Source organism: Xenopus laevis, chromosome 8S, assembly GCF_017654675.1.
Source record: "Xenopus laevis strain J_2021 chromosome 8S, Xenopus_laevis_v10.1, whole genome shotgun sequence".
Taxonomy (NCBI): Eukaryota; Metazoa; Chordata; class Amphibia; order Anura; family Pipidae; genus Xenopus; species Xenopus laevis.
Window position 1 is genome coordinate 4,539,927 of NC_054386.1, and position 25,389 is coordinate 4,565,315.

The 25,389-nt window shown below is 40.1% G+C and overlaps 1 protein-coding gene across 3 annotated transcripts in view; it reads left to right on the plus strand.

The window, feature by feature from the left end:
• Positions 1–25,389, plus strand: part of sipa1l1.S (signal induced proliferation associated 1 like 1 S homeolog) — a 115,256-nt gene that overhangs the window by 24,717 nt on the left and 65,150 nt on the right. The gene's annotated exons all lie outside the window — the stretch shown is intronic.

The following is a 25,389-nucleotide window of genomic DNA, read 5'->3' on the forward strand; positions in this document are numbered from 1 at the left end:
TTTCATCACTTAGGTCAGGGATGTCCCTTTTGAATGTTGCTAAGTCTATAGAAAAAGGATTTGGGCAGTTTGACATTATAGAGGCATACAAGGTGGATACCATTTTGGAGGTGTCTTCCTTCCTGAGTTGTCTCAGAATCAGGGGTTCACCCATTGAGATATTTGTCGCCCCAAACTGACCTACAAATATATGGTGTAGTTGCAGGTATCTATACATCGGCAGGTTGGGCATGTACATTTTATCTCTGAGGGGCACCATGTCTATGAATCCTGATCTGTCCACCAAGTTAGCAAGATATTTTATTGTAACAAGTAACCTCTGTACCCAGAAATTGTTGCAGATGGGAGTTTCTCCACAACGGGAGCACTGGGCACCTGATGGGAGGTTTGACCACAGTTAACCATGCCATATATAGGGTGGGAGTTGCTGGCAGTCCACTAATTTCCTAAATAGACAGTTTTTCAGGGCCTCTAAGGAGCCCACCAGCCTGGCTTGTAAAATTACATTTGGATTCTCAAGATCCAGTGTCAGCCACCGGTTAATGTAGGCCAGCTGGGCTGCTAGGTAGTAAGTATAGAGGTTGGGAAGTCCCAGCCCCGTCAGAGTGCGTGAGGAGTAGTGATGTACGGGTCAGGTAAAACTCGCATCCGACCCTAACCCACCCAAGCCCAACTTCCGGTTTCCATTTTAAGGCCTCTTTAAAAAATGAAGCTGGAAGTCGGAAGCCGCCAGTTCCAGGTGGTGGGCGGGGACAGCAGGAAGAAGAGCTCAACCCAGACCCGCCCGCCACCCGCAATTTGAGGTGCAGGGTCGGCCGAACCCGCCCATCCCGCGGGAATCAGGCCTACCCGCACATCACTAGTGTGGAGACCCTTGGCACATTCTTGTTCCACAGGAAAGGTCTAATTAGTGTTTGTACAGAGTCCGATACCCCTTTGGCGATGATTACTGGTGAATTGTGAAGAATGTATAGGGATTTCGGCAAAAAGACAATTTTAATTACATTTAGTCTACCCCAGAGGGTAAGTGGAGAGGTACTCCAGACTGTCTACATATGTTTTACCCAAATAATCTTTTGGATTGTGTGGATGATTTGTATTGTTGCTTTTATGTTAGGTAGTATTTTTACTGAATGATGGCTCATTTAATATACATTCTTAATGAATAGCTGGTGGTTAATTTGAACCATTTATTTTATAAATGGTCTCCCATGGAATCTTAATGGAAAGCTTTTTATGCTTCCCGTCTTGTGCAAGGAGATAACACACTCTGTTTTACAAAGCATCCATAATACATTATTTATTAGCGGAGACACGGAGAGGATCTGATGCTGCACTTGCCTTTTCCCAGAGTCTCAGCATTTCATATTCTCGCATTTCTGTTCAGCATTATCTGTCTTATCTAATTATTATTATTATTTGGAACTAGTCGGATTTCCAGCAATGTTACCGTTAAAACATTTCAGTTGATTTTCCTTCTAACACCTACATCTGCAGCATTCTCGATTCTTTGGCACCGTTCCCTTTTGTCTTGTGTGGGCAGAAGATTTGCCTGACAGATACTTCACAACGTGTTGGGTGTCCACGTCTGAAAATTAACATGCGGCTGCATGAAATAACATTGGTTTCATTTGTACTTTCAAATCTTAAAAAGTTAATTGGATGGTTCTAGGTCTCTTTCTGTTGTCTTAAGCTGGCCATAGATGTAAAGATTTTTAAAAGATCTTTTTGGTTATCGTGAGACCACGATTATCTCGAAACGATCGTTTAAATATACAACTTAAAAGACCATTTCAAGCGATATTGCCAGGAAAACTGAGAGTAGCTGACTGCTTGGCCCTGCAAACATAGATTGCACTGGGGCCGATACATTTTTTTAACCTGGCCGATCAATTTTCTGATCGGGCAGAAATTTTAAGATTTGAAAGTACAAATGAAACCAATGTTATTTCATGCAGCCGCATGTTAATTTACAGATGTGGACACCCAACACGTTGTGAAGTATCTGTCAGGCAAATCTTCTGCCCACACAAGACAAAAGGGAACGGTGCCAAAGACGAACGAAAAATCGCAAGATGCACGATCGTTTGATTTCCACTTACTTCACGATAATTTGATGAATTGGTCGGATTCCGCTAAAATCGATCGTTCACCAAAGAAAAATCTTTGAATCCATGGGGACCTTAACACAAGATAACAGCTGCCTGGTAGATCTAAGAACAGCACTCAATAGGAAAATCCAGGTCCCACTGAGACACATTCAGTTACATTGAGTAGGAGAAACCACAGCCTGCCAGAAAGCAGTTCCATCCTAAAGTGCTGGCTCTTTCTGAAAGCACATGACCAGGCAAAATGACGTGAGATGCACCTACACACCAATATTACAACTAAATACACTTGCTGGTTCAGGAACAAATGTTATATTGTAGAATTAATTATTTGCAGTATAAACAGTGTAATTCAGAAATAAAAAATATATCGTAAAAATCATGACAGAATCCCTTTAAGGTCTTATTCTTGATCTGTTTTTACTGAATGGTATAATTGGATGGTTTGTTTTCCATTTAGTCCATTTTATGCTATAAAAGTAATAATTGTTCAACTGTTGTAGCATTTAAATCATAACCTCTTTTGGGGGGAAGTAGGGGGAAATGTTCTGTACACAAATAGGTGCGCCTGGACGCCTGGGCGTCAATCTCCCCGAATTGCTTTCCCCTGCCTTCCCGCTGGCTATAATGAGAAATTACCGGGGGGATGGCACTCGCGGCGATTTGTTTTCCGAAGTCGCCCGACGTTTCCTTAAGGGCAGACACGTTGCTATTCGGGGAGATTAGTCGCCCTGAAGAAGAGGATATTTGTCGCTGGGCGACTAATCACCCTGAATTGTAGCATGTGTCTCTGCCCTAAAGGAGAGACAAACCCCTTATTAAAAAAAAAACCCTACCCCACATAGACCCCCTACCTCCTCCCCGCCAGCCTAGATGCTACCCTGGGCAAATGCCCCTAACTCTTCAGATTCAGTGATAGTTCATGGCAGCCACCTTCCGGTTCTTTGGTAATCTGACAACGAGGCCGGCGTGGCAGCACATGCGCAGTGGGAGCAGTCTCCCGGTTTGCGACAACTGCGCATGCGCCAAAATTGCCAAAGCGCCGGAAGAAAACAAGAAGACCCGGAAGATGTCTGACGTGAACTCCGATCCCTGAATCTGCACTGAGGGGTAAGTAAAAAGATATCAGCATTTGCCTGGGGTAGCAGCTAGACTCGTGGGGAAGAGGGAGGGGGTCTATCTGTGGTAGGGGGTAGAGTTTTTTTTTTAATAAGGGGTTTGTTTCTCCTTTAACAACTATTTTAGTAAATGATGATATTTCCCTCTGACATTGACATTGCAAATGGTAAAGATGAAGTGGGTGCTGTTATTTTTAGACTGTTGTGCATCTCCTGTCAAAATATCATGTCTACATTCTTTTTTTGGTTCAGAACAGGGGTGCCCAAAAAGTAGATGGGGATCTACCAGTAGAACATTAGCTGGTGATCAGTAGATCTCAAGACTCTTTGAACAAACAGCTTGTCTATATCACCCTCCTGTTTCATTCAGATATTTATTACACATTATTTATTAAGATCGCATAATAAATAGTTGTTTGTTAAATATAGCAATATACATTTGCTCAAAAATCAATATATTTCAGTAATATATTCAATAGAACAGAATGCTAACAATGCTTTTATGGATGTAGATCATAATGGGACAACATCACAAAAAGTAGACCTCGCATTCGTATGGTATGGGCGCTCCTTTAGACAATACATGTACATTTAGGTTCCCATTGGTGGTGACCACAGGAACAACTTTTTCAATAGAGAATGCAAACTGTGATGTAGCTAGAATGCTACAGGCTGAGTTCACTTACTTTTTACTTTCTTGTGCAAAAGGGATATCTGTCCTACTGGCCCCCAGCTGTAAAACGACAACTCCCACAGTGTGAGTCCTAATGGCTTGTGGTCCAATCACTGCAGTTTTGGTGTTGTGTGTTTTAGATTGTGGCCACCCTCTTAGGAACATACTACTTAACCCTTGGCAAGGGTCTCTGGACTGCTCTGCACTTAAACCCACAAGGTTTTATAAGGTGGTTGAAGCACACACAACCTTTAATAATTTGGACCCTCTTAGGGACATGCCACATGGGAATATTTGTCACCCAATTTTCACTACCGCAGATGACAAATCTCCCGAAAAAGACTTTCCCTCGAATAACCTTATGATTGCTACATGTAGAAGTTAGTACTCGCTGCAATCCAGGTTAATCATGGTGTCTTAATGAATGAAATATGCTCAAGGTCCATTATTTTATAAAGAACATTTTGTTTTACTTTTTGCTTTATAAGCCATATCATTTGTGGACCTGTAATCCAGTTTACGTTAGCTGTAATTTTAGCGAGCTGCAAATTTCCTGTCGACGAATTAAGTTTGCAAATATTTATGCCATAAAATAGTCTTGTTTTATGGTGTTTATTATGGAGTGATTCATGGGCAGATAAACTTTATAGATATCAACAACACAGGAAACAGATTTCACCCAATCAAACTTGTAGGCATCATATAAATCCACAGTCACAAGACTTACCCCCTGCCAATAGAATCGTATAAATAAAATTCCTAAACAAGTTTTACCAATAAATCTGTGTGCATCAAATAAATGGAGTTTAATCTGGACTGAAGCCTTTGGTCCCTCCCAGCCATAATAAATCGTCTTTCAGCTGAAAAAGCTGTTGTAGCATCAGACAAAAGAATAATCCAAATCATCTTTGATTATCCTGTCACTTTAGAATGATGGGTAAAACAAGGTGTTATGGGATATTTCCTGTCCCGTTGAGAATTTTCTTGGGAAAAAATGATTTACCGCCACTATATAGGTGGCGGTAAAATTTTGCCAGTATTCTGGTGTTAATTTTGTCTTTCACACATTTCACTGTTTAGTAAACCCATAATCTGTTAAACTGTTGGCTCTCACACAGAATTCATTTTGGTAATTTTGGAGTAAAATTAAGGCTAAATTTATGGTTCACATTGCATTGGGTGCACAACCAGGGAAGTTCTGGGTTCTCTCTTAGTAGAAAGCACCACTTGTGTTTTGAGCAACTATGAGGACATAGTTTATTCTTTGTTCATTTGTGTTAACATTTCAGACATTAAATAAATGCTTGTCATTTATCTGCCTTTGTAGCTTGTTCAGCCAGAGTTGCTTCATTTGCTATAAGAAAATCAAAGCAGGGGGCAGATTTAAACTGAGCTTGCATTTAGGGCACTGTAAAACATCCAATCTTTGCGCTTCATTAAAAGGAGAACTAAAGCCTAACTAAAGAAGTAGCTAGAAATGTTGTACATGATGTTTTGTGCTTCTGTACCAGCCCAAGGCAACCACAGCCCTTTAGCAGTAAAGATCTGTGTCTCCAAAGATGCCCCAGTAGCTCCCCATCTTCTTTTCTGCTGATTCACTGCACATGCTCTGTGCTGCTGTCACTTACTGAGCTTAGGGAGCCACTCACAATATACAGTACACATAGAATAGAAATGTCACAATATAAGGCTGATTAGTAATTAATACACATAATTACTACATGGCAGCACAGAAACCAGTGAAATTAGCATCAGAATTTAATAATCAGCAAACCTGTAGCATCAGCTTATATTACAGCCAGGGAAGCTCATTTTCTGCTGGATAATTAGTGACGAGCCCTAAGCTTAGCTTCTCAACAGCCAATCAGAGCCCACTGAGCATGTGAGTGTCACAGACACTTTCCAAGATGGTGACCCCCTGTGACAAGTTTGAAGTCCTCGATCATTGCTGCTATTGACAAGCTGAAAGTGCCATAGGTTCATAAATTAAATATGGCTTTTATAGCCACATTCATTTTTAGGGGCAAATTCACTAAGATTTGTAGTTGCGCCAGGCGTAGTTTCGCCAGCGCTTCGCAAATTCACTAAAATCCGAAGTTGCGCTCAGGGGTAGCGTAAGGTTGCGAAGTTGCGCATGATGGTTAATTTCCATACGGCGCCAAATTCAAATTTCAATGGAGGAATACATACAATCACTACAAATGCCTGGGAAACCTTCAAAACATCAAATAAAAATTTTATTTTGCCCTACACATGTGCCCACTGTATAGTTAAGTTGCCATGAGTCAGGAAATGTAGGGGGGAAGGAGGGGAGCCCCAAAAAAATTTGCGATCTTTTTCAGCCTATCACCCATAATGTAGAAAACACACCAGCGTTTTTTGGGACTTTTTACTTTTTTTGAAGCAATCCCTATCTACTCTATTGCGCTTCGCCTGGTCTGATGTGGCGAAGGAAGTCTAGCGTAAAAGGTAGCGTTCAGTACACTGCGCGCGTTAGTGAATTTGCGTAGTTACGTCCGTAGCGATAATTCGCCAGGCGTAAGGGTGCGAAGTAACACTAGCGAATCTACACCAGCGTTCGTTAGTGAATTTGCGCAGTAACGAAAATGCCAAACGCTAGCGAAGTAACGCTAGCGTTCGGCGCTTAGTGAATTTGCCCCTTAGGGTTTAGTTCTCCTTTTAAAGTCAAAATATTTTTTTATACAATCACCAGAGTAACAGTTTTGCTAGAAAAGGATGTGGCATTGCTGCTTTTCAGATATACAGTAAAAATCCTGTTGATTTTGGAATGATGAATCTGAACTCCCGCGGCCTTTCTTAAAAGCTTATCCAACATTTCCAGCTCACACAGGACACATTTAATAATATTGAACTTTCCATGCTCCCTTTCATGCAAGTCCAAGTGAAGTTGGATTGTAAGTTTTAATAGCAATTTTATGGTTGGCTGGAGATATTTTGATATTAATAAACTGCTTCATAATTGGTTAGTGCACATATTGATTTACGTAAGCATAGAGCACATTCTGCTAGTGCTGGTAAAACATTTTTCATTTTTACAGGTTACAGTTTTCCCCCCTTTGTTTACATTGTATACTGATTACTTTTCAATAATATATGACCGTATTTTTTAGATTTTTTATTAGTTTTATTCATCATTTATGTTAATATTTTACCAGAAATCGTGCAGTTTGGGAATATGGTTTTTGCTTATTATTTGAATAGAGTGCAAGTGAGGATTCTGCTAACCCTATGTACACTTTTCTTTGTGTTGCTGGTCATGGACAGTAGACTTAAAGGGATACTGTCATGGGAAAACGTTTTTTTCAAAACGTGTCCGTTAATAGTGCTGCTCCAGCAGAATTCTGAACTGAAATCCATTTTTCAAAAGAGCAAACAGATTTTTTTTATATTCAATTTTGAAATCTGACATGGGGCTAGATATATTGTCAATTTCCCAGCTGCCCCCAGTCATGTGACTTGTGCTCTGATAAACTTCAGTCACTCTTTACTGCTGTACTGCAAGTTGGAGTGATATCACCCCCTCCCTTTCCCACCAGCAGCCTAACAACAGAACAATGGGAAGGTAACCGGATGGCAGCTCTCTAACACAAGATAACAGCTGCCTGATAGATCTAAGAACAGCACTCTAGTAAAATCCAGGTCCCACTGAGACACGTTCAGTTACATTGAGTAGGAGAAATAACAGCCAGAAAGTAGCTCCATTCTAAAGTGCAGGTACTAGTCACATGACTGGGGGCAGCTGAGAAACTCACAATATGCCTAGACCCATTTCAGATTTCAAAATTGAATATAAAAAAATCTGTGATGTGGTTCTGCAAAGATAATCATTGAGATATTTATTTACTAATAGACTAATAGACTAATTGGCTGCCAGTTTAGACAAAAAAGGCAAAATTATTAATATATTGGTCAGTATTTGCCCATTAAAAGGACAAGGCAACCTTTTTTTTCATTGTTTCCCCATATGATAAGCCCTCTTTGCTGTGCTCAGTCGCTAAATTATTTTTTCTCAGTAGAGCTTCATTCCGTTACTTGTTGGTTTAGAATGAGCACGAGCACGTGCCAATATAACCCTGCCTGCAAATTTTGAAATGTGGTACTTACTCTTGATTAGTCTGCCAATAACTGGTGACGCATACATTAGAAAGCTTCATCTCGCTGCTGCTCCAGAACCCTTCTAGATTCAACTGCGCAGAATCACAGTCTTGGTCTTGGTCCAGAGAGCAGCTTTATGGGTGTCTGAGATTTAAGTTGTCTGGGATATGTTTTGTACTAGCTTATTCTGCCCAAAAATGGATGTGATTTCGGGTAATTCAAGAGAGCTTTATAAGCTTTATATTATAGTAAGGCTTTTCCTATGCGACAGAATTTGTATTGGCCGTCTTTTAACAGTGTCTTATCTCTGAATGGAGCTGCAAATATCTTGGTACTCTGGATATCTCTGAATGTTGCAGGGAATACCACAGGGTCCCCTGTAGTAGAGTAACAGGGCCCTGAACTTAAAATGTTTTACCTTTGACATAGATCATGTTCAGCCAGTTTTGAATACATTAATCGTTCTTGTCCTAAATCTCATCTCAGAGAAAGGCTTGAATTACAAAGTGCCGAAATTTGGTGCAAACTGGCATATTTTTTTGCCCCCTTCCCTGCACTTTGTAAATCCCTTCTCTGTGATGCAGAGCTTTACGCTCAAAAATGGAGTTGTAGGGTTTTTTGAAGGGCTGTCCATTCAAAACTGCCTGCCAGGTTTTCCTAATTAGGAAAACCAGACAGGATTTCCTATAATTGACGTGGCGATCTGCCAATCACGGATCGTCACATCATAGCTCTGCCCTGATGCCACGACCAACCCCTGCCACATTGTGTCAAGGCTCCGCTCCTTGCCCTTGTTAAAGTCGAGGGTCGGATGAATTCAACCCAATATCAACAAATTCTTCAGGATAATGTTCAAGCATCAGTCACAAAGTTGAAGTTCCGCTGCAGGGGTTGGATATTCCAACAAGACAATGACCCTAAACTCACTTGGAAATCTACAAAGACATTTATGCAGAGGGACAAGTACAATATTCTGGAGTCCCCCGACTTGAATATCATGGAAAATCTATGGGATGATTTGAAGCAGACTGTCCATGCTCGGCAGCCATCAAATTTAACTGAACTGGAGAGATTTTATATGGACGAATGGTCAAAAATAGCCAAATCCAGAATCCTGACACTCATCAAAGTCTATAGGAGGCGTCTAGAGGCTGTTACATTTGTAACTAAGTATTGATGTTATATCTCTGTTAGGGTGCCCAAATTTATGCACCTGTCTAATTTTGTTATGACGCATATTTTCTATTAATCCAATAAACGTTATGTCACTGCTGAAATACTACTGTTTCCATAAGGCAAGTTATTAAAAGGAAGTTGCTACTTTGAAAGCTCAGCCAATGAGAAACAAAACTCCAAAAACTCTTAAGACATTAAACATTTTCCTATGTCTGTATTTAACTTTTATTTTGTATTATTTTGTATTGGCTGTACAATGTACAAGAATCCGTGGAACACACAAGTCCTCCAATATTGGATCTTGAATGATTTTCTTGCGGCTCTTAAATTTAAAAGTAAGGACATTTCAAGTAATAGATATAGGTGGACTAATAAAGTTTTAGGGCTTTTCTTGTTCTTTGATCATGTTGATATCTTTTTAAGAACAAGTATTTTGATTATTGTGAGAATAATAAAAAAACTGGAACATAGCCCAGGCTGAATGATCAGGGAGTAGTTCAAGGTTACATTTTGCATTTTTCATTCTTCAGAAAGGGCGTATAATTATAATATTTGTTGGAAAGCTGTATTTTAATACAAAAGAGGGTGTGTTGTCTATTATTAATTATTAATCGCTTGCTGGCGATGCAATTTCTGTGGATCATTTAGGCAGTTCTCATCTCGGCTGCTGATGATACACCGGCAGTAACACCAGGCATGTGAACTGGCAGAAAGCTCAGACAGTCAAAATGTATGTATGTATAACTTTATTTGTAAAGCACTATGAAGGAGCCGCATCGCTGTACAGTGCATAAAAGTACAATATATATATATATATATATATATATATATATATATATATAAGTATACATGGGGGAGACAAATCACATATAAATATATACAGAATCATATCAGGACAAAGTGCTTAATTGCTATGTGGTAAGATATATAGTTGGATGGAGGTCCCTTCCCCATAGAGCATACAGTCTTAGTGGATGGGAGGCTAATTGGAGACAAACAGGCACAAATTGGAGATGGATAAGGCATAGTCAGTAGGGACAAGACTAGGCTAATGTTCTAGTGCTCCAGCTCTTAATTTTTTCCTGAAGAGATTAAGAGAGGATTCCTTACGGAGGAATTCAGGGATGGAATTCCAGAGGTAAGGAGCAGCAAGATAGAAGGGTTTGAGACGAGAGTGGGGCAGTGGATGTGGATGGTGTGAAAAGAAGGTGACTGAGAAGAGCAGAGAAGACGAGCAGGAACGTATAGTGAGAAGAAATGTAGTGAGGAGCAGAGGAGTGAAGGGCTTTGAATGTCAGTAGAAGGTTTTTATTTGCTATTCTTTGCTTAACAGGCAGCCACATTAAGGATTTTAGTTGGGGTTGAGCAGGTTCCCTTTTAGGAGAGAGCAGAAGGATCCTGGTAGCAGAGTTTAAGATTGATTGGAGGGGAAAGAGATGGGAGTCAGGAAGACCAATTAGGAGGAGATTGCAATGGTCTAGACAGGATAGGATAAGGGCATGGATTAGTGTTTTGGCTGTTGTTTGTGAAAGAAACGTGTGTATCTTGGCTATATTTCGGAGGAAGAAACAACAGGTTTTGGCAGTATTATTAATATGATTAGAGAAGGAGAGGGACTGGTCAAAGATGACCCCTAAGCAGCGTGCTGAGTTAACTAGGTTAATAGTCATGCCATCAATAGTAATGGTGAAAGGAAGACAAGGGCTCGGTTTGGGTGGAAAGACCATAAGCTCAGTCTTGGCCAAGTTGAGCTTGAGGTGGCATTGGTTCATTCAGGAAGAGATAGCTACTAAGCAGTCTGCTATCTTGGTCTGAACATCTGAGATTAGTGGGGGAGTCTCTAAATATATCTGAATGTCATCGGCATAGAGGTGATATTTTAGGCCAAATCTAAATTGAACCTGAACTGGTTTGAGACACAAAAATTAGTCCCTGTGATGCTTTTTGATAGCGTTTAAGTTTCTTCCTACAATAGAAAATAGCTTTTAAAATGAGGCGCACCACTATTTCTTCCCCAAATTTTTGGTTGGAAGTACAGAAAAATGAATTCTAGAAAAAATGCCTATATGTTGCTATAAATGTGCATAAGAATCCAGATTATATGTTGAAATAAAGTGCTACATAGACATGAGGATGGCCATTATGGTGCTTAACTTATAGTCTTTTGTCTAGAGCAGAAATACTGAATTCTAATCACATGCAGCTCTTTTAATTACTGACCCAGAAAACAAAATATGACTCACGCATACTTCAGCGCATGGGTTTCTTTGTCTTCATTGTTAATTGTTCTGTACTTCGAGGAGACCTACTAGGAAATAAGCATCTAACCTAGTGGTGTCATGTTTCCCATGCTTAGAATAGTATTTGCTGCTTTTTAATTTCTAAAGAATGGATGTCATGTGACTCTCCTAAGACCAACCACTTGTATAAGGCCAGTGAAACTTAAAGTGTTACTTCTAACACGGTATTAGGTTATTTCTTATTATTTGTGTGTTCCAAGTTTGGTTGTTTTTGGTTGCATGCAACTAGGGATGCACCAAATCCAGGATTCAGATCCGGCCAAATCCTTCTGCCGGGCCGAACCAAATCCAAATCCCAATTAGGCATACCTCCCAACAGTCCCAATTTTAGAGGGACAGTCCCTCTTTTGACAGCTCAACCCGCAGTCCCTCGTTTGTACTGGAAAGTCCAGTTTTTCTCTGCAATGAACAGCCAGAAAAAGAAACAAAGATTCTAACTTAATTGGCTTTTGGCAGAGAGCCCAGAACAGCTACAGCAGCAGATGCTCCTGAGTGGGTCTGTTGCAAATGTAAGCAGTGACCTTTTTATTAGGGATGCACTGAATCCAGGATTCGGGTCGGGATTCTGCCTTTTTCAGCAGGATTCAGATTCAGCAGAATCCTTCTGCCCAGCCGAACCAAATCCGAATTTGCATATGCAAACTATGGGCGGGGAGGGAAATCACGTGATTTATTGTCACAAAACAAGGAAGTAAAAAATTTTATCCCCTTCCCACCCCTAATTTGCATGTGCAAATTCGGCTTTGGTTCGGTATTCGGCAGAATCTTTCACGAAGGAAAGTTTGTCCGAATCCAAAATAGTGGATTCGGTGCATCCCTACTTTTTATAAGTACTTGTCTGCAGGTGCAACCCTGCCAAATTGGAAGGGCTGGAATTACTACCTGATACTTTAATCCCCTCTCCACTATCTACCTGGGTTTAATGTATGTTCTACCCCAGCTTGTTTTTTATCTCCCCCATTCCCTAAAAACAAACAGGCAGGTTTATTGACTCTAGATAAAACTGACCATAGTGTGTGAATGTGGCAATAGAAGATATGATGGGTGGCACCCCAAAACATTGATGTGCAGGTGGTTACAATAAAAAAGGCAAGTTCCCCGACTGCATAAAATAGATTTTGTCCTTACTGTATCTTTAGCTGAACTGGCTATGGCAGCCGCGTACAGATATTTGCACTACTGGTGCAGTAATGTAATAAAATCTTACCCTGGTGGGGGTCACGGGGACGCCCGCCATGACTGTGTGCTGTGCTGGTTTCCTAGGGCACGCACGGCGCGCCTCTTGTGTCTTAAAGGCGCAGGCGCGCTGACGTCATACGTCATGGCGCGAAATTTAAAAGTACTTAAAGGTACATTTTCTTTTTACACATTGCCCGTTATAGGAGTTTATTCCTGGTGCTTTTGCTATCCTGTTTTGAACCTGCTTGATTCCTGTTGTGACTACTGCCTGGCTTTTGACTATTCTGACCTCTGGATCCTGACCTTTGCCTAATACCGACTACCTCTTCTGTTTAACCCTTCTGATTGACTTCCTGATTTGACCCTTGCCTGCCTGACGACATTTATTCTCTGCCTGCCCCGACCTGTAGTGTTTTCTATGTAAAATAGTGAACCTTCCTTCATGTCCTTTACTCGCTGTTTTGGAATTTAAATTTTGTTACTCTTTCAGACATACAGATTTTGGGCTCACTCCAGGCTTGTGTTTGAGGAAGCCGCATCTGGCACAAGTTTTAATGTCTGACCAAAGTTTAGCCAAAGGCATTTGGACTTGTAGCAGTCGTATTGGTTTTCCTTATGAAGTTTAACAGAAACTGCAGATTAAAGAAATTCTTTGTATATAGGAGTAATTTCTTAGCCCCCGAGTATAAACAGTGTAACTTGAACCCCATCAGAATTTCTCTTGGTTTCAGGTTCACATTCCACTGTACTGTTTGCACTTCTTTGTGTCTTTGCTCGTTGGAAAAAAGTCAGGGTCTTTTAAAGGAGAAGGAAAGCTACGGAGGCTTTTCATTGCCAATAGATTAGCTGCAATAGTGCAAGCTAGAATGCAATATTTTTTCTGTAGAATGTGTTACCATACCTGAGTAAAAAGCTCTGGAAGCTCTCTGTCTGTTTAGGATAGCAGCTGCCATATTAGCTTGGTGTGACATCACTTCCTGCCTGAGTCTCTCCCTGCTCATTTATAGCTCTGGGCTCAGATTACAGCAGAGAAGGGGGGGGAAGAGGAGCAAACTGAGCATGCTCAAGCCCGGGGGAAGGAGGTTTAAACTGAAAACAGGAAGTCTGATACAGAAGCCTATGAGTACACAATAGAAGGAAAGAAATGGGGTGTTTCTTTTGACAGAGGACTACTTTGAGGGTTTACTGGTATATTGAGGCAGACCTTTCTGATAAGGCTTACTTAGTTTTAACCTTTCCTTCTCCTTTAAGACAGTATTTAAAGGAGATGCAAATTACATCAAGAAATTGGCTTTGGAGACCGAAATGGTTAAAAATAAGCTGTGCATGTTGTTTTAATTAAAGGGAACTATCATTAAAAAAAGTGTGATATTCTCTACATGTAATTGATTAAAAATGATGTGCCATTTCTGAAATAATCATCTTAATGTTCACTATCCCCTTCTCAGCAATGGTTATTTTATATTTTCTGTAGGAAGATGAAAATGAACTGTTTTTAAGGTGATCATAATGACCCGGCATATAGAAAAGATGTTCAGCGTCAAGTGAAGTATAGGATTAATTTACCCAAAAAGAAGGGGGGTCCAGGTTTCTTAAGCTCCAGACCTTCAGTTTGGGGATGCAGAATTAGGGATGCACTGAACCCGCTATTTTGGATTCGGCCAAACCCCCGAATAACGAACCAAATTTGAATCCTAATTTGCATTTGCAAATTAGGGGTGGGAAGGGGAAAACGTTGTTTACTTGTTTTGTGGCAAAAAGTCACGTGATTTCCCTTACCGTCCCTAATTTTCATATGCAAATTAGGATTCGGTTCAGCCAGGCAGAAGCATTCGGCCGAATCCTAATCCTGCTGAAAAAAGCAGAATCCTGAACTGAATCCTGGATATGGTGCATCACAGCACAACATCACAACAAGCCTAACGCGTTTCGTGCTTTATGGTAGAGTCCTGCGCCGGTCCATTTTTTGGAACCCAATCCAAAACTCGCAACCCGCATTCTTACCCGCTTCCCGACCCAACTTGCAAGTACCTTATCTGACCCCCGCCCTGCTGACCATCAAGAAGTGCTGTCATTGTAAACCGGAAGTGACATCATTGGAAGTAGGCGTGATCAGAAAAACCCCGTAAAAATCGCTATTGAGAAGACCCGCGGCCTGACCTGCAACCCGCAGAACCGCTGACCCGCGTCTATACCCACATCCGGACCTTCTACCCGCAACCCACAGGGTACCGCAGGTTTTTGTGCGTACCCGACCCGCTGCAGGACCTTAAGGGCACTAAGTCATAGGCTGAACCTATGACTAAGTGCCCTTATGGCACGAAACGCATTAGGCTCGCTGTGATTTTTTGTGCATAAATAAATACTTTTTTACTACATCTGTTTGCGAAGTGTGGTTCTGGTATGTGCCAGCCCTTTATGATCTATGTTCATAATGACCCCCCCCCAGAAAAACACCTTGTAAGATCTGTGCGCCCTAATGTTTCTAATTGCTGTTACCTTTAAGAATATAGAATGCACGGATAACAAGAATAAAAAATGATCACACATTATTTGAACCTCTAACATCTTGGAGAGAGAAAATTCATTGGTTGCATTTATGCTAGGCTTACATATTTGTGCCAACCCTCACTGTAGTTTACACTTGGTTCCAGCATAGAGAAAATATTTGGCTGTTACTGGACAAGAAAAGAGCTTTATGGGTTACAGGTTCATTTTACCGCTTTAATGACTTTAAAGAGTATCTGTCTTTTCCTCAGAGTTGCTGTTTATGCTCTGCACAGACTGAATAGATCAGCTTGGAGAACGAAAGGCTCAATGAGGACAATTTCCTTTTGCGTTGGTGTTTCCCTGCATGTGTTAATGTATTCTCCGTAAACTTTCTGAAATAATTATTTCCAGACTTTTCAGCAGTGGTTGCTTTTATTATTCACACTCAGATGTATGTGCAGGCAGAAGTATTCAGGGTGGGGTTTTTATCTTTTTTTTTTTTCATGCTGCTTTATACGGGCAGTCATATTATTGGAAGGTTAAATACATTAATATTAAGCCTTGCTTGTGATTCTAAAGGGTAGTTCAGTGCCCGAATATTGCTCAAAGCGGTGTGGTAAGGATATACTTGTTCTTGGTCCAACCCATTTACATCACTGAAAATCAACCTACAAAATAGAAGTTTCAGAATACTCTCAAGATTGAGAAAACACCTGGTCCTCTTGGATTCAATCGAACAATGTTTGTGTGAATTAAGCTCAACGGTAGACAAACTACTTAATCTCATCACAAACATTTCTTTTTTGAAGAGACTCACCACGTAAATAGGGTTGCCACCTGGCCGGTATTTTACCGTCCTGGCCGGTAAAAATTATGCTTGATGCCAATGTTATTAATAGGGAAAAAAGGCAAGAATATAGGAAGGCCGGTATTTTTTTCCAGAAAAGGTGGCAACCCTACACGTAAACGAGGAGGCCCAGGTGCTCTGCCCCAAGCCTTCAGCATAAGGGAGCGGACATCACCGTATTGTTTGTAGGGTAGACATACAAAGAGCAATCTTCTAGGCCAGGGGCCCCCAAACTTTTTAACCTGTGAGCCACATTCAAATGTAAAAAGAGTTGGGGAGCAACACAATCATGAAAAAGTTCCTTGGGGTGCCAAATAAGGCCCATGAGGGGCTATTTGGTAGCCCCTGTGTGGACTGGCAGCCTACAACAGGCTGTACTTGGTTTAATATAAAAAGCTCTAAGGGTAAGGGCACACCTGGAGATTCGGGGAGATTTAGTCCCCCGGTGACTAATCGCCTCTTCTTTGGGGCGACTAATCTCCCCGAACTGCTTAACTGTGTCTTCAGTCTGCTTTAAAAAAAAAAAAACGCCTGTGCCAATGCACTTTGGGCGACTTAGGAAGTCGAAGTGCCGTGAGTGCATTGGCGCAGGCGTTAGACTACATACTGAATAGCCAGACATGGACTAGAATATGAAAAGTGTTACATTAAAAGAAACACGTGCAATAGTGATACAGCATGGCAGTTATCAGGACTGGGCATCTGTACCTCTTCTGTCCGTTGTTATTTCATAGAACAAGACTTTGCTAATGAACTCTAGTGTTCTCTTTGATACAAATACAATGCACAATTCACTGTGAATGCTTCTCTAGCTGTAGCTTTATTTAACATTACATTTTGGCATTATTACTGTTGATGACATGCTGAAAAAAATGGTGACCCTCAAAAGAATGTGATTGCACCACACATGAAAAGAATAACAAAATGCACTTTGGATAAATTTTCTGCTGGAGCTGATTCCAGAGTCTTTCCAGCCAACATCAGGAACACCAGTCAAATGATAATGCATCAAGCTGGAGTATCTGACAGACCTTTGTTTTCTTGGATGTATTTTCTGCATGACTGTCTCCCAAAGAGTGGAATACAAAACATTTTCATCAAATTACTTTTGCATAAACTGCATCACTCGGGCATCCAGAGCTTTTTTTGTCTCCAATGCTAACTACAGGGCTTTTGCTCATTACTGAAAAATACAAATCAATAATAGAGAGATGTTATGCCTGATTTTATTCATTGTATATAGCGTAAAAAATAAGCAAAATATTGACACATAAGTGCAAAATATATTGTAACAAACTTCAGGAGCATTTTGTACATAAAATAAGAATCCTAATTTTCAGACACAATTTTACAGGCAGACTATACCAGCCTTAGTGAAAGCATTTTCTAACATCTGGATAAAAGAAAAACAGTTTAGAGGCAGTACTAGGCTGAGGGTATGGAAGTAAGTTTCAGTAGCAAATGGTATATACAGAGCATATATACAGAGCATTTTGATGCAATATTCTCCTTGTAAAACTCAATCCACTTTATATGCCATGGGAAATGTGTTGCTTTTAGCCCACAAGAGAAAATACAAACTATTATACCTCCTTGATCTGGTCCCCTTACCCGTCTGACTGAAGATATTTATATGTTGCTGTTTCACTCATTGTGATCCTGAAAGCACTACAAAGATAACCTGAAGTTTACCAGGTGTATTTCCGGAACCCCAGAGTTTGCATACCTTGCCTCAGAGGTGATTTATTCTTTAGAAAGCTTTACCATACCTGAGTAAAAAGCTACAGAAGCTCTCTCTGTTTGTTTAGGATAGCAGCTGCCATTTTAGCTTGGTGTGACATCACTTCCTGCCTGAGTCTCTCCCTGCTAATTATAGCTCTGGGCTCAGATTACAGCAGGGAGGGGAGGAGGGAGAGAGAGAGAGAAGCAAACTGAGCATGCTCAAGCCCTAGCCTTGGAGGTTTAAGCTGAAAACAGTTAGTCTGATACAGAAGCCCATGAGTACACAATAGAAGGAAAGAAATGTGCTGTTTTGCTTTTGACAGAGGACTCAGAGCAGCATTACTTTAAAGGTTTACTGATGTATTTATATAGACCTTTCTGATAAAGCTTACTTAGTTTTTACCCTTTCCTTCTCCTTAATACTATCAATATGTCACATACTTTCATTTTAAAATGGTCCGCAGACTTATTTGATGTACACAACATTCCATGCACTTTACCTTCTGGCTGAACAGCCTATTGTAAATACTAATCTCTCGTTATTTTTAGAAAGCCTTTAGAGTCTTGTGGAGAACGTGGGAGTTATTGTCAGCCTTGCCATTAACTCTGCTGCTAAAACAAATGATTTTGCCTTTTGTCCTGCCAATTAATTGCTTATGGCTTTGCTCCTTAAAAGAGCTGATCAAAGAGTAACACTCAAGTAATTCCAATTAACACTTGCCTCAGCAGTTAATATTTTTACTTAAAAAACAAGTCAGGCTTGACCTTGTTTGTGGGTTCTGGCTAAATGACAGCTATATTAATTGACTATTTGGGACCTTTGGCTGTCACTTAACCTCAATTTCATTTACCTTCATTCACTCTATTGGGGCCAAATACAATTCATGGCTGAAAATGCACACACACTCGCACACTCCATTGCTGTTTTAAAGGAGACTTTCAGCCAAATAATGAAAAAAAAATGGGATTATGCATGATAAAACGATGGATATGTGTAGTACTTATTCCTCCTGCATATCAGACTGCTGACTGACCACTAATTGTGTTGTACACTGGGAATATAATTTATCTACCTTGCAAGGAACAAAGAGGGAGTAGCTTCAATTTCTCTGATTCATTTTATCTCCCATTTACTCACTACAAAACCCACTAAATACCTATATTATTTTTGTTCTTTTTTCCTTTTCTCCTCCATATTCATATCTGGCTCCTATACCTAATAATAAATCTGTACTTTTTTTTATATGAAACCTGACTGTATGAAATTCCCCCTTTATTTACTTGCTCTGACTGCTCCGTATAGAGTCCTGCGCAGAACCAATTTGTTAAACCCAAACCCGATCCGCAACCGGACCTGCATACTTAACCAATTGGACCTGCTGTCAGGGGCACCCATTGGCGATCCCGTCTCCGTCGGCTTCCAAATCAAGATGGCGGCACTCATGATCCGTCCTGATGCCGGCTTGATGTCATGCACCGGCACGAACGTTGAAATAAAAAGACTTCCAGGTCATGGGTTCGATGCCCGAATATAGGAATTGCTATATTGTGTTCCTAAAGTCCTGAATTCTTGCTTTCTGACCTTGGCTTGACCCTGATTCTGATTCCTGCTGCCTGCCTTGCTGAACATTTTCCTGAACTTGACTATGCTTACGCCTGACCCCTTTCTGGATACCGCGAACTTGGACTTTGACCCTAAGCTTCCTCCTTGGTCCTGACTACTCTCGCTGGGAGCCGATAGGCCCCCTGACACCTGCTACCTGACCCACAAGTACCTTATCCGCAACCCGATCCGCGACCCGCTGACCATCAAGAAACAGGAAGTGCTGTCATTTTAAACCGGAAGTGACATCATTAGAAGTGGGCAAGAAAAAAAGGAGTAAAACTCGCTATTGAGAAGACCCGCAAACCCGGAGAACCGGTGACCTGCGTCTGTACCTGCTCCCAAAACGTCTACCTGCAAGTACCCGACCCGCTGCAGGACTCTTAACCCCCGGAAACGAAAGAGGGCCCTTTATCTTTTATTACAGTTATCTATCCATTTAATATAATTATAGACAAGTGCAGTGCTTCTACCCTCTGCCAAATTAACTTACTCTGTTGCATCCAGCAGCTAATAGGTTTAATAGGTTTAAAATGACTTTCTTTGCTTAGCTTGGCTGTATTTAATATCTCCCAAAGGAGCACTGCTTTATTAGCAATGCCGGTGTGCTCAGCAAAGCGATCAGGTTTTTTCTTACAAAATTAACCAGCGGGGAATAGCTTTAGTTAATTTTTGGCCACAGATTTAGAGCCAGCTTTACTTGAAAGGACCTTATACACAAAAGCTGAATACAACACAAAATATTAGACTCGTGGTCAAATGATCACGAATTGATGCAGTGATTTATTTTCTTCTTTTCACTCCACATTTATTGTAAATTAGGGATACATCTGCTTTAAATGTAGCCTTCCCGATAAATGATAATACATTTTATAGAAGGGCAATTCTTGTTCTTGGAGATTTTTAAAGGGCTTTATAGCCTCTTATATTTCTTTCAAAAAAATTTGAGCTATCGCAGAGATACTTTGCATTACAGATAAAAGTGGGGTAATATAGAAGAAATAGAAGGTCAATATTCTTTTGAGTTTTTATTTTTTTTTATATTCATTCAGAGATATAATAGCAAATTAAAGGGGTGGAACTTTGTACCTTTCTCTAGCATCGGTGCAGGAGGTCAAAGAGAAAGTCAGGACATTTCAGTAGAAACCTGGGACTGCGGGCTTAGCTGTCAAAATCCGGACTGTCCCACAGAAAACAGGATAGTTGTAGTTATACAACCCCAGTCAGACATTGGTGTTTCGTCCATTGCTGCTTTTGACATTGTTCAAAGCACCTGACTTTGGTGACATCTCTGCATGGGAGGCAAATAGCCTTCTAAAGGAGAAGTTACATACCAATTTTAAAGAGCTAAATTTACAGTAAACTTTTTGGGTCCCTTTCTCCCCCAGACATTTGGGGGCAGATTTATAAAGAGTCGAATTGAAAATTCAATTTTTTTTAATTTAAATTTCGAGTTTTTAAGTCTAATTCGACTAGGGAATAGTCCAAATTTGATTTGAGTTTAAAACAAAAAAAATGTGATTCAGATTTCAAAATGTATCATGTACGGTCTCGTTAAGAATTCGAATTTGACTATTCACCATCTAAAGCCTGCTGAATTGGTGTTTAGACCTCCTACAATCAATTTGGAGTCTAATCCTATTCACCCGAATGTAAACAATTCAAATTTTTTATTAAATTTCGAGTGTTCGTTCTTTTTTTTGAATTCCGAGTTCATGGGAGTTTTTATAAACTCCCATAAACTCTCTAAATTCAGCCCTTGATAAATATGCCCCTTGATGTGTTCTTGAGACTTTGATTAAACGAAACATGCTATATATTTTTTTTTTTGTAAAATAAAGAAATTCAATCTGCTTCCCCCCAACCCCCAAAGATTGGCTCCTTAAGGTTGAAGAATTAGCCAGATTTAAAGAGCTTTTCTCTTTCACTGCCCAGCGAAAAACAAATTTTATGGATATATGGCTTAGTTCAGGGGTCCCCAACCTTTTTTTACCCTTGAGCCACATTCAAATGTAAATAGAGTTGGGGAGCAACACAAGCATGAAATAGTCCCTTGGGGTGTCAAATAAGGGCTGTGATTGGCCATTTGATAGCCCCTATGTGGACTGGCAGCCTACAGGAGGCTCTACTTGGCACTATACTTAGTTTTTATGCAATTAAAACTTGCATCCAGGAATTCAAAAATAAGCACCTGGTTTGAGGCCACTGGGAGCAACATCCAAAGGGTTGAAGAACAACATGTTACTCATGAGCTACTGGTTGGGGATCACTGGCTTAGATGATGGTAAAGCACTGCGTATCTTGACAGCGCTATATAAATAAATGATGATGATGATGATGATGATGATGGTTCCTCTTCAGAGAAACAGAAGAATATAAGCAGATATTAGACTCATAAAGCAAAGTGTAAACAAGTAGGTGGAATGAGTTGTAGAAATGGATACCATGCATATGTATGTTAGCTATTGATGTATGTTACATAGAAATGGAAGTGTGCAATACCACCTCTCCCCTTTTTTCTTTTTTCTGTACCCCGATTTATTTCTTTGTTGTTTGAAAAATTTTCAATAAACATTGATACAAAAAAAAAATTCATGGTGAACTCAAAAAGAGAGTTGATTAAAAATTTCATATAAATGTAAAAAAAAGCAGTGTTCAGCATCCATTTATGGAGTAGAGTGAATTGATGGGATTTCTATGCATTGATGTTGGCTGCTTCCTGCCCTAGAACAGTCTTAATACTCCAGTGAGGTGCCAGAGAGGTAAGTGGGGGGCAGTACCCGTTCCTCAGATTGCATGTGCCAGCCATTAAAATATTAAACTGAGATGTTCAGCTCACAGAAATGAATACTTAGGATATAACATATGCTGAAAATACATAAAAATTCAGCAGTTCGTTTGCTGGTGTGTTTAGACTGACATATATTTCTTTATTGCCGTAGTATTTTTCATTGTCAGTGGCTATACGTGAGACTGCTTGTTTGCATTTGTGTATGTCTGTGCCTTGTCTAGACTTTGAAGATCCTACAGTATTAAGGGCTATTACAAATCATCGTGTGCTACATACCACTCCAGGGTTCAACTGCCAGTTCTGTTACAGAAGTTGCCAGTAACCTCTATCTTAGTGAGACACCGGACATAAATCCTGTGTTTCCAGCACCTAATAAGGCAAACTTCCCAGCTCTGAATTCTTCTATTTTGATTAATTTCATTTCCCATATTGACCATTGTGATGCCATACAGCTTCTTTAAATATATATATATATATACACACATGTGCAGTGATATAAATCTCCCTGAGAAACCTATGGCCATGTGCCAAGAAAGAAGAACCTCATTTTCAGAATACTTTTAACTTAAACACTACTGAGAATTGTTTTATCTTTTCCTTTAAAGGGAAGGCATTTTTTTGATAAAGGGCAACCCCAAATAGTTCTACTCTGATCTGTTTATGATGGGGCTTAGAGAAAGTGTTAGAGATAGGCTTTTCAGGTGTGAGTATAGACACGGGGGTCGCGCGACGTGGGTCAGGTTGTGGGTCTCTTCCTGCTGCTTTCCCTCCACTCATCTCTCCCCTCTGGCACAGCACTCTTACATCACATGGTGCGCTTCTGTCCTGACTATCGGGCACGTGTGATGATGTCACTTCCGGTTTGCAGCAACATCACTTCCGGTTTGATGGTGGTTGACGGGTTGTGGGTCGGGTTATGGATTAGGCAGTTGCGGGTTCCGAGTCGTGTAGCAGTTCAAAGTTGGTAAATATGCGGATTCGGGTCAGGTCTTAGAAATTGGTTCCGCACAGGACTCTACCATAAACGGCTGTTTTTAGTCAGCCCTGTGGCATATACTCAGGTTGTATACCAAATATTTGCACAGAAGACAATAATTAACAAAATATTAAGGCTAATTTCAAGATCAGCCTAAATGCATATTGTAGGGCAATATCGTTCATCGTTTAGATGAAACCATGCAGTGCCTATGTTGTCTGCATTCCCAAATAAGGGGGGTATCTGGTTAATGTTAATAGGTACCCAATTGCAAAAGATTAATGGTAAATCTAAGTGAAAGTAACAATGTAAAAATGCACTTACTTTTTTCATCATATGCCTTAAATTTTCATCATATGCCTTTAATACAAGCCACGTGTAAAATCCAGATGCTGAATGGCAGACTTGTAGTAGCGAAAATATTTGCATTGGTTTTCAATTAGCCGTGCAACATGCAATCAGACTTATTGCTAATCAACCAAGCTATATAACCTATGATTACACACCTTGGGGACCCCTACCAAGTATTTCCAAAACCTAACAAACACCCACTAGGTTAGAGTTTTAGTGTATACTTTGTAGCTACATATGAAACTGTAATAAATACAGATTTTTTTTTATTATTGCTATGTTATATAAGCATATATTTTATGTCACCATAGAAGACATATGGATGGTATTATGTCGTCCTACTTTAATTTTTTTTTCCACCAAAGCATATGGCAGAGTCATCTGTGCAATAGGATGTCACAAGATTTCATAAGTTCTTCCAACTAAATAAAAAACGTAAGAATCTTATTTTGGATTGTGTACTTCCTCCAATGGTGGGTGTATAATAAATATCACATATACAGTGTGACATTGTTTTTTGGTGCGGAGCTTAAATATTGGGCTGCGTTTGCTGTACAATTAATCACTAATGTATTCTCTTATAAGTCACCGAGGAGTTCCATGACCATATAAAAGCATGAGGCTGAAGGCCGAGTGTTTTTTATACAGGTCATGGAACTCTGAGGTAACTTCTAATATCCTCATATTTTCCAACAAGGGGTACTTTATTTATTATAATACACAAGTTTTGAGTCATGTGACAAAAATTACATCACTACTCACCGTTTATAACCGATGGCATCAGTACTCACCGTTATATTCATGGCTATTGTGTATTATATAGTGAATAAATTACCCCCTCTTGTAAAATATAAGTATAAGTTACAGAGGAATTTCATGACCATATAAAAGTACGAGGCCGAAGGCCGAGTGTTTTTATACAGGTCATGGAACTCCAAGGTAACTTCTAATATCCTCATATTTTGCAACTGGGGGTACTTTATTTATTATAATACACAAGTTTCGGTGAATCCAATGACATCAGAACTCACCGTTTATAAGGATATAATTTACAAGATTTGGCCCAGGCACACTTTTCAATGTCCCATGAGACTTGACAACTGTGGGTTTCTCACTTTACAGGCGCTATCTCACTATCTACAAACATTGCTGAGTGCCTTGAGCCTGTCATCTAAGGGACCCCTGGCTGCCACATGCCAGTCATGATATTTTGAGCTTGCCTACACGCACCTCACTTGCATTCCAACCAGGGGCAGCAAAGGTGCGCACTATGTTCTGGATCTGAGAGGGAGCGGGCCTGGGTTGGTGAAGCTCAAAGGGATTTTTCCCCTTGTCCTGCCGGCCCAGTCCCCACCCTGACCAGCAGTTGGATTCTTCATTTACCAACCAGTAATCCACACTGCTAAGTGCCGTGCAGCACTGCTATAGCCTTAAAAAAGAAAACTGCTAGATCTTCTACTTCTATTTTATCATCATTTATAGCTCAGGGTTACATTACTCTCAATTTATCCCTTTATTTTATATATATATATATATATATAAGCTTCACAGACCAAAAACCGATTTGACTTTTCTCAGTAGTATTGAGTTTCTACTCCTTTTATAGCCTTGCTCATCAAAGGCCCCATTCTGGCATGATATATTTCGGTAAACACATGTACCTTTATACTTTCTCTTTGTTTCAACCAACTTAATTTGACCTTAATTTATTTGAACATTCTGAATTTGACAAATTACTCATTGGCTGCAATTAGTGAATTTTTAAAAAAAATTACTTCCATACATTGATAAGATGTCTTTTCTAGGTTGTTCCCGCCATTATAATTTAACATGGAATATACAGAGGTAAACTGGATACTCTGTGCAATGCAATATCCGTTAATGTTTCACTTTGGGCACTATTGTATAGGGGATTAACAAAAAACTTTGACCACAGCAT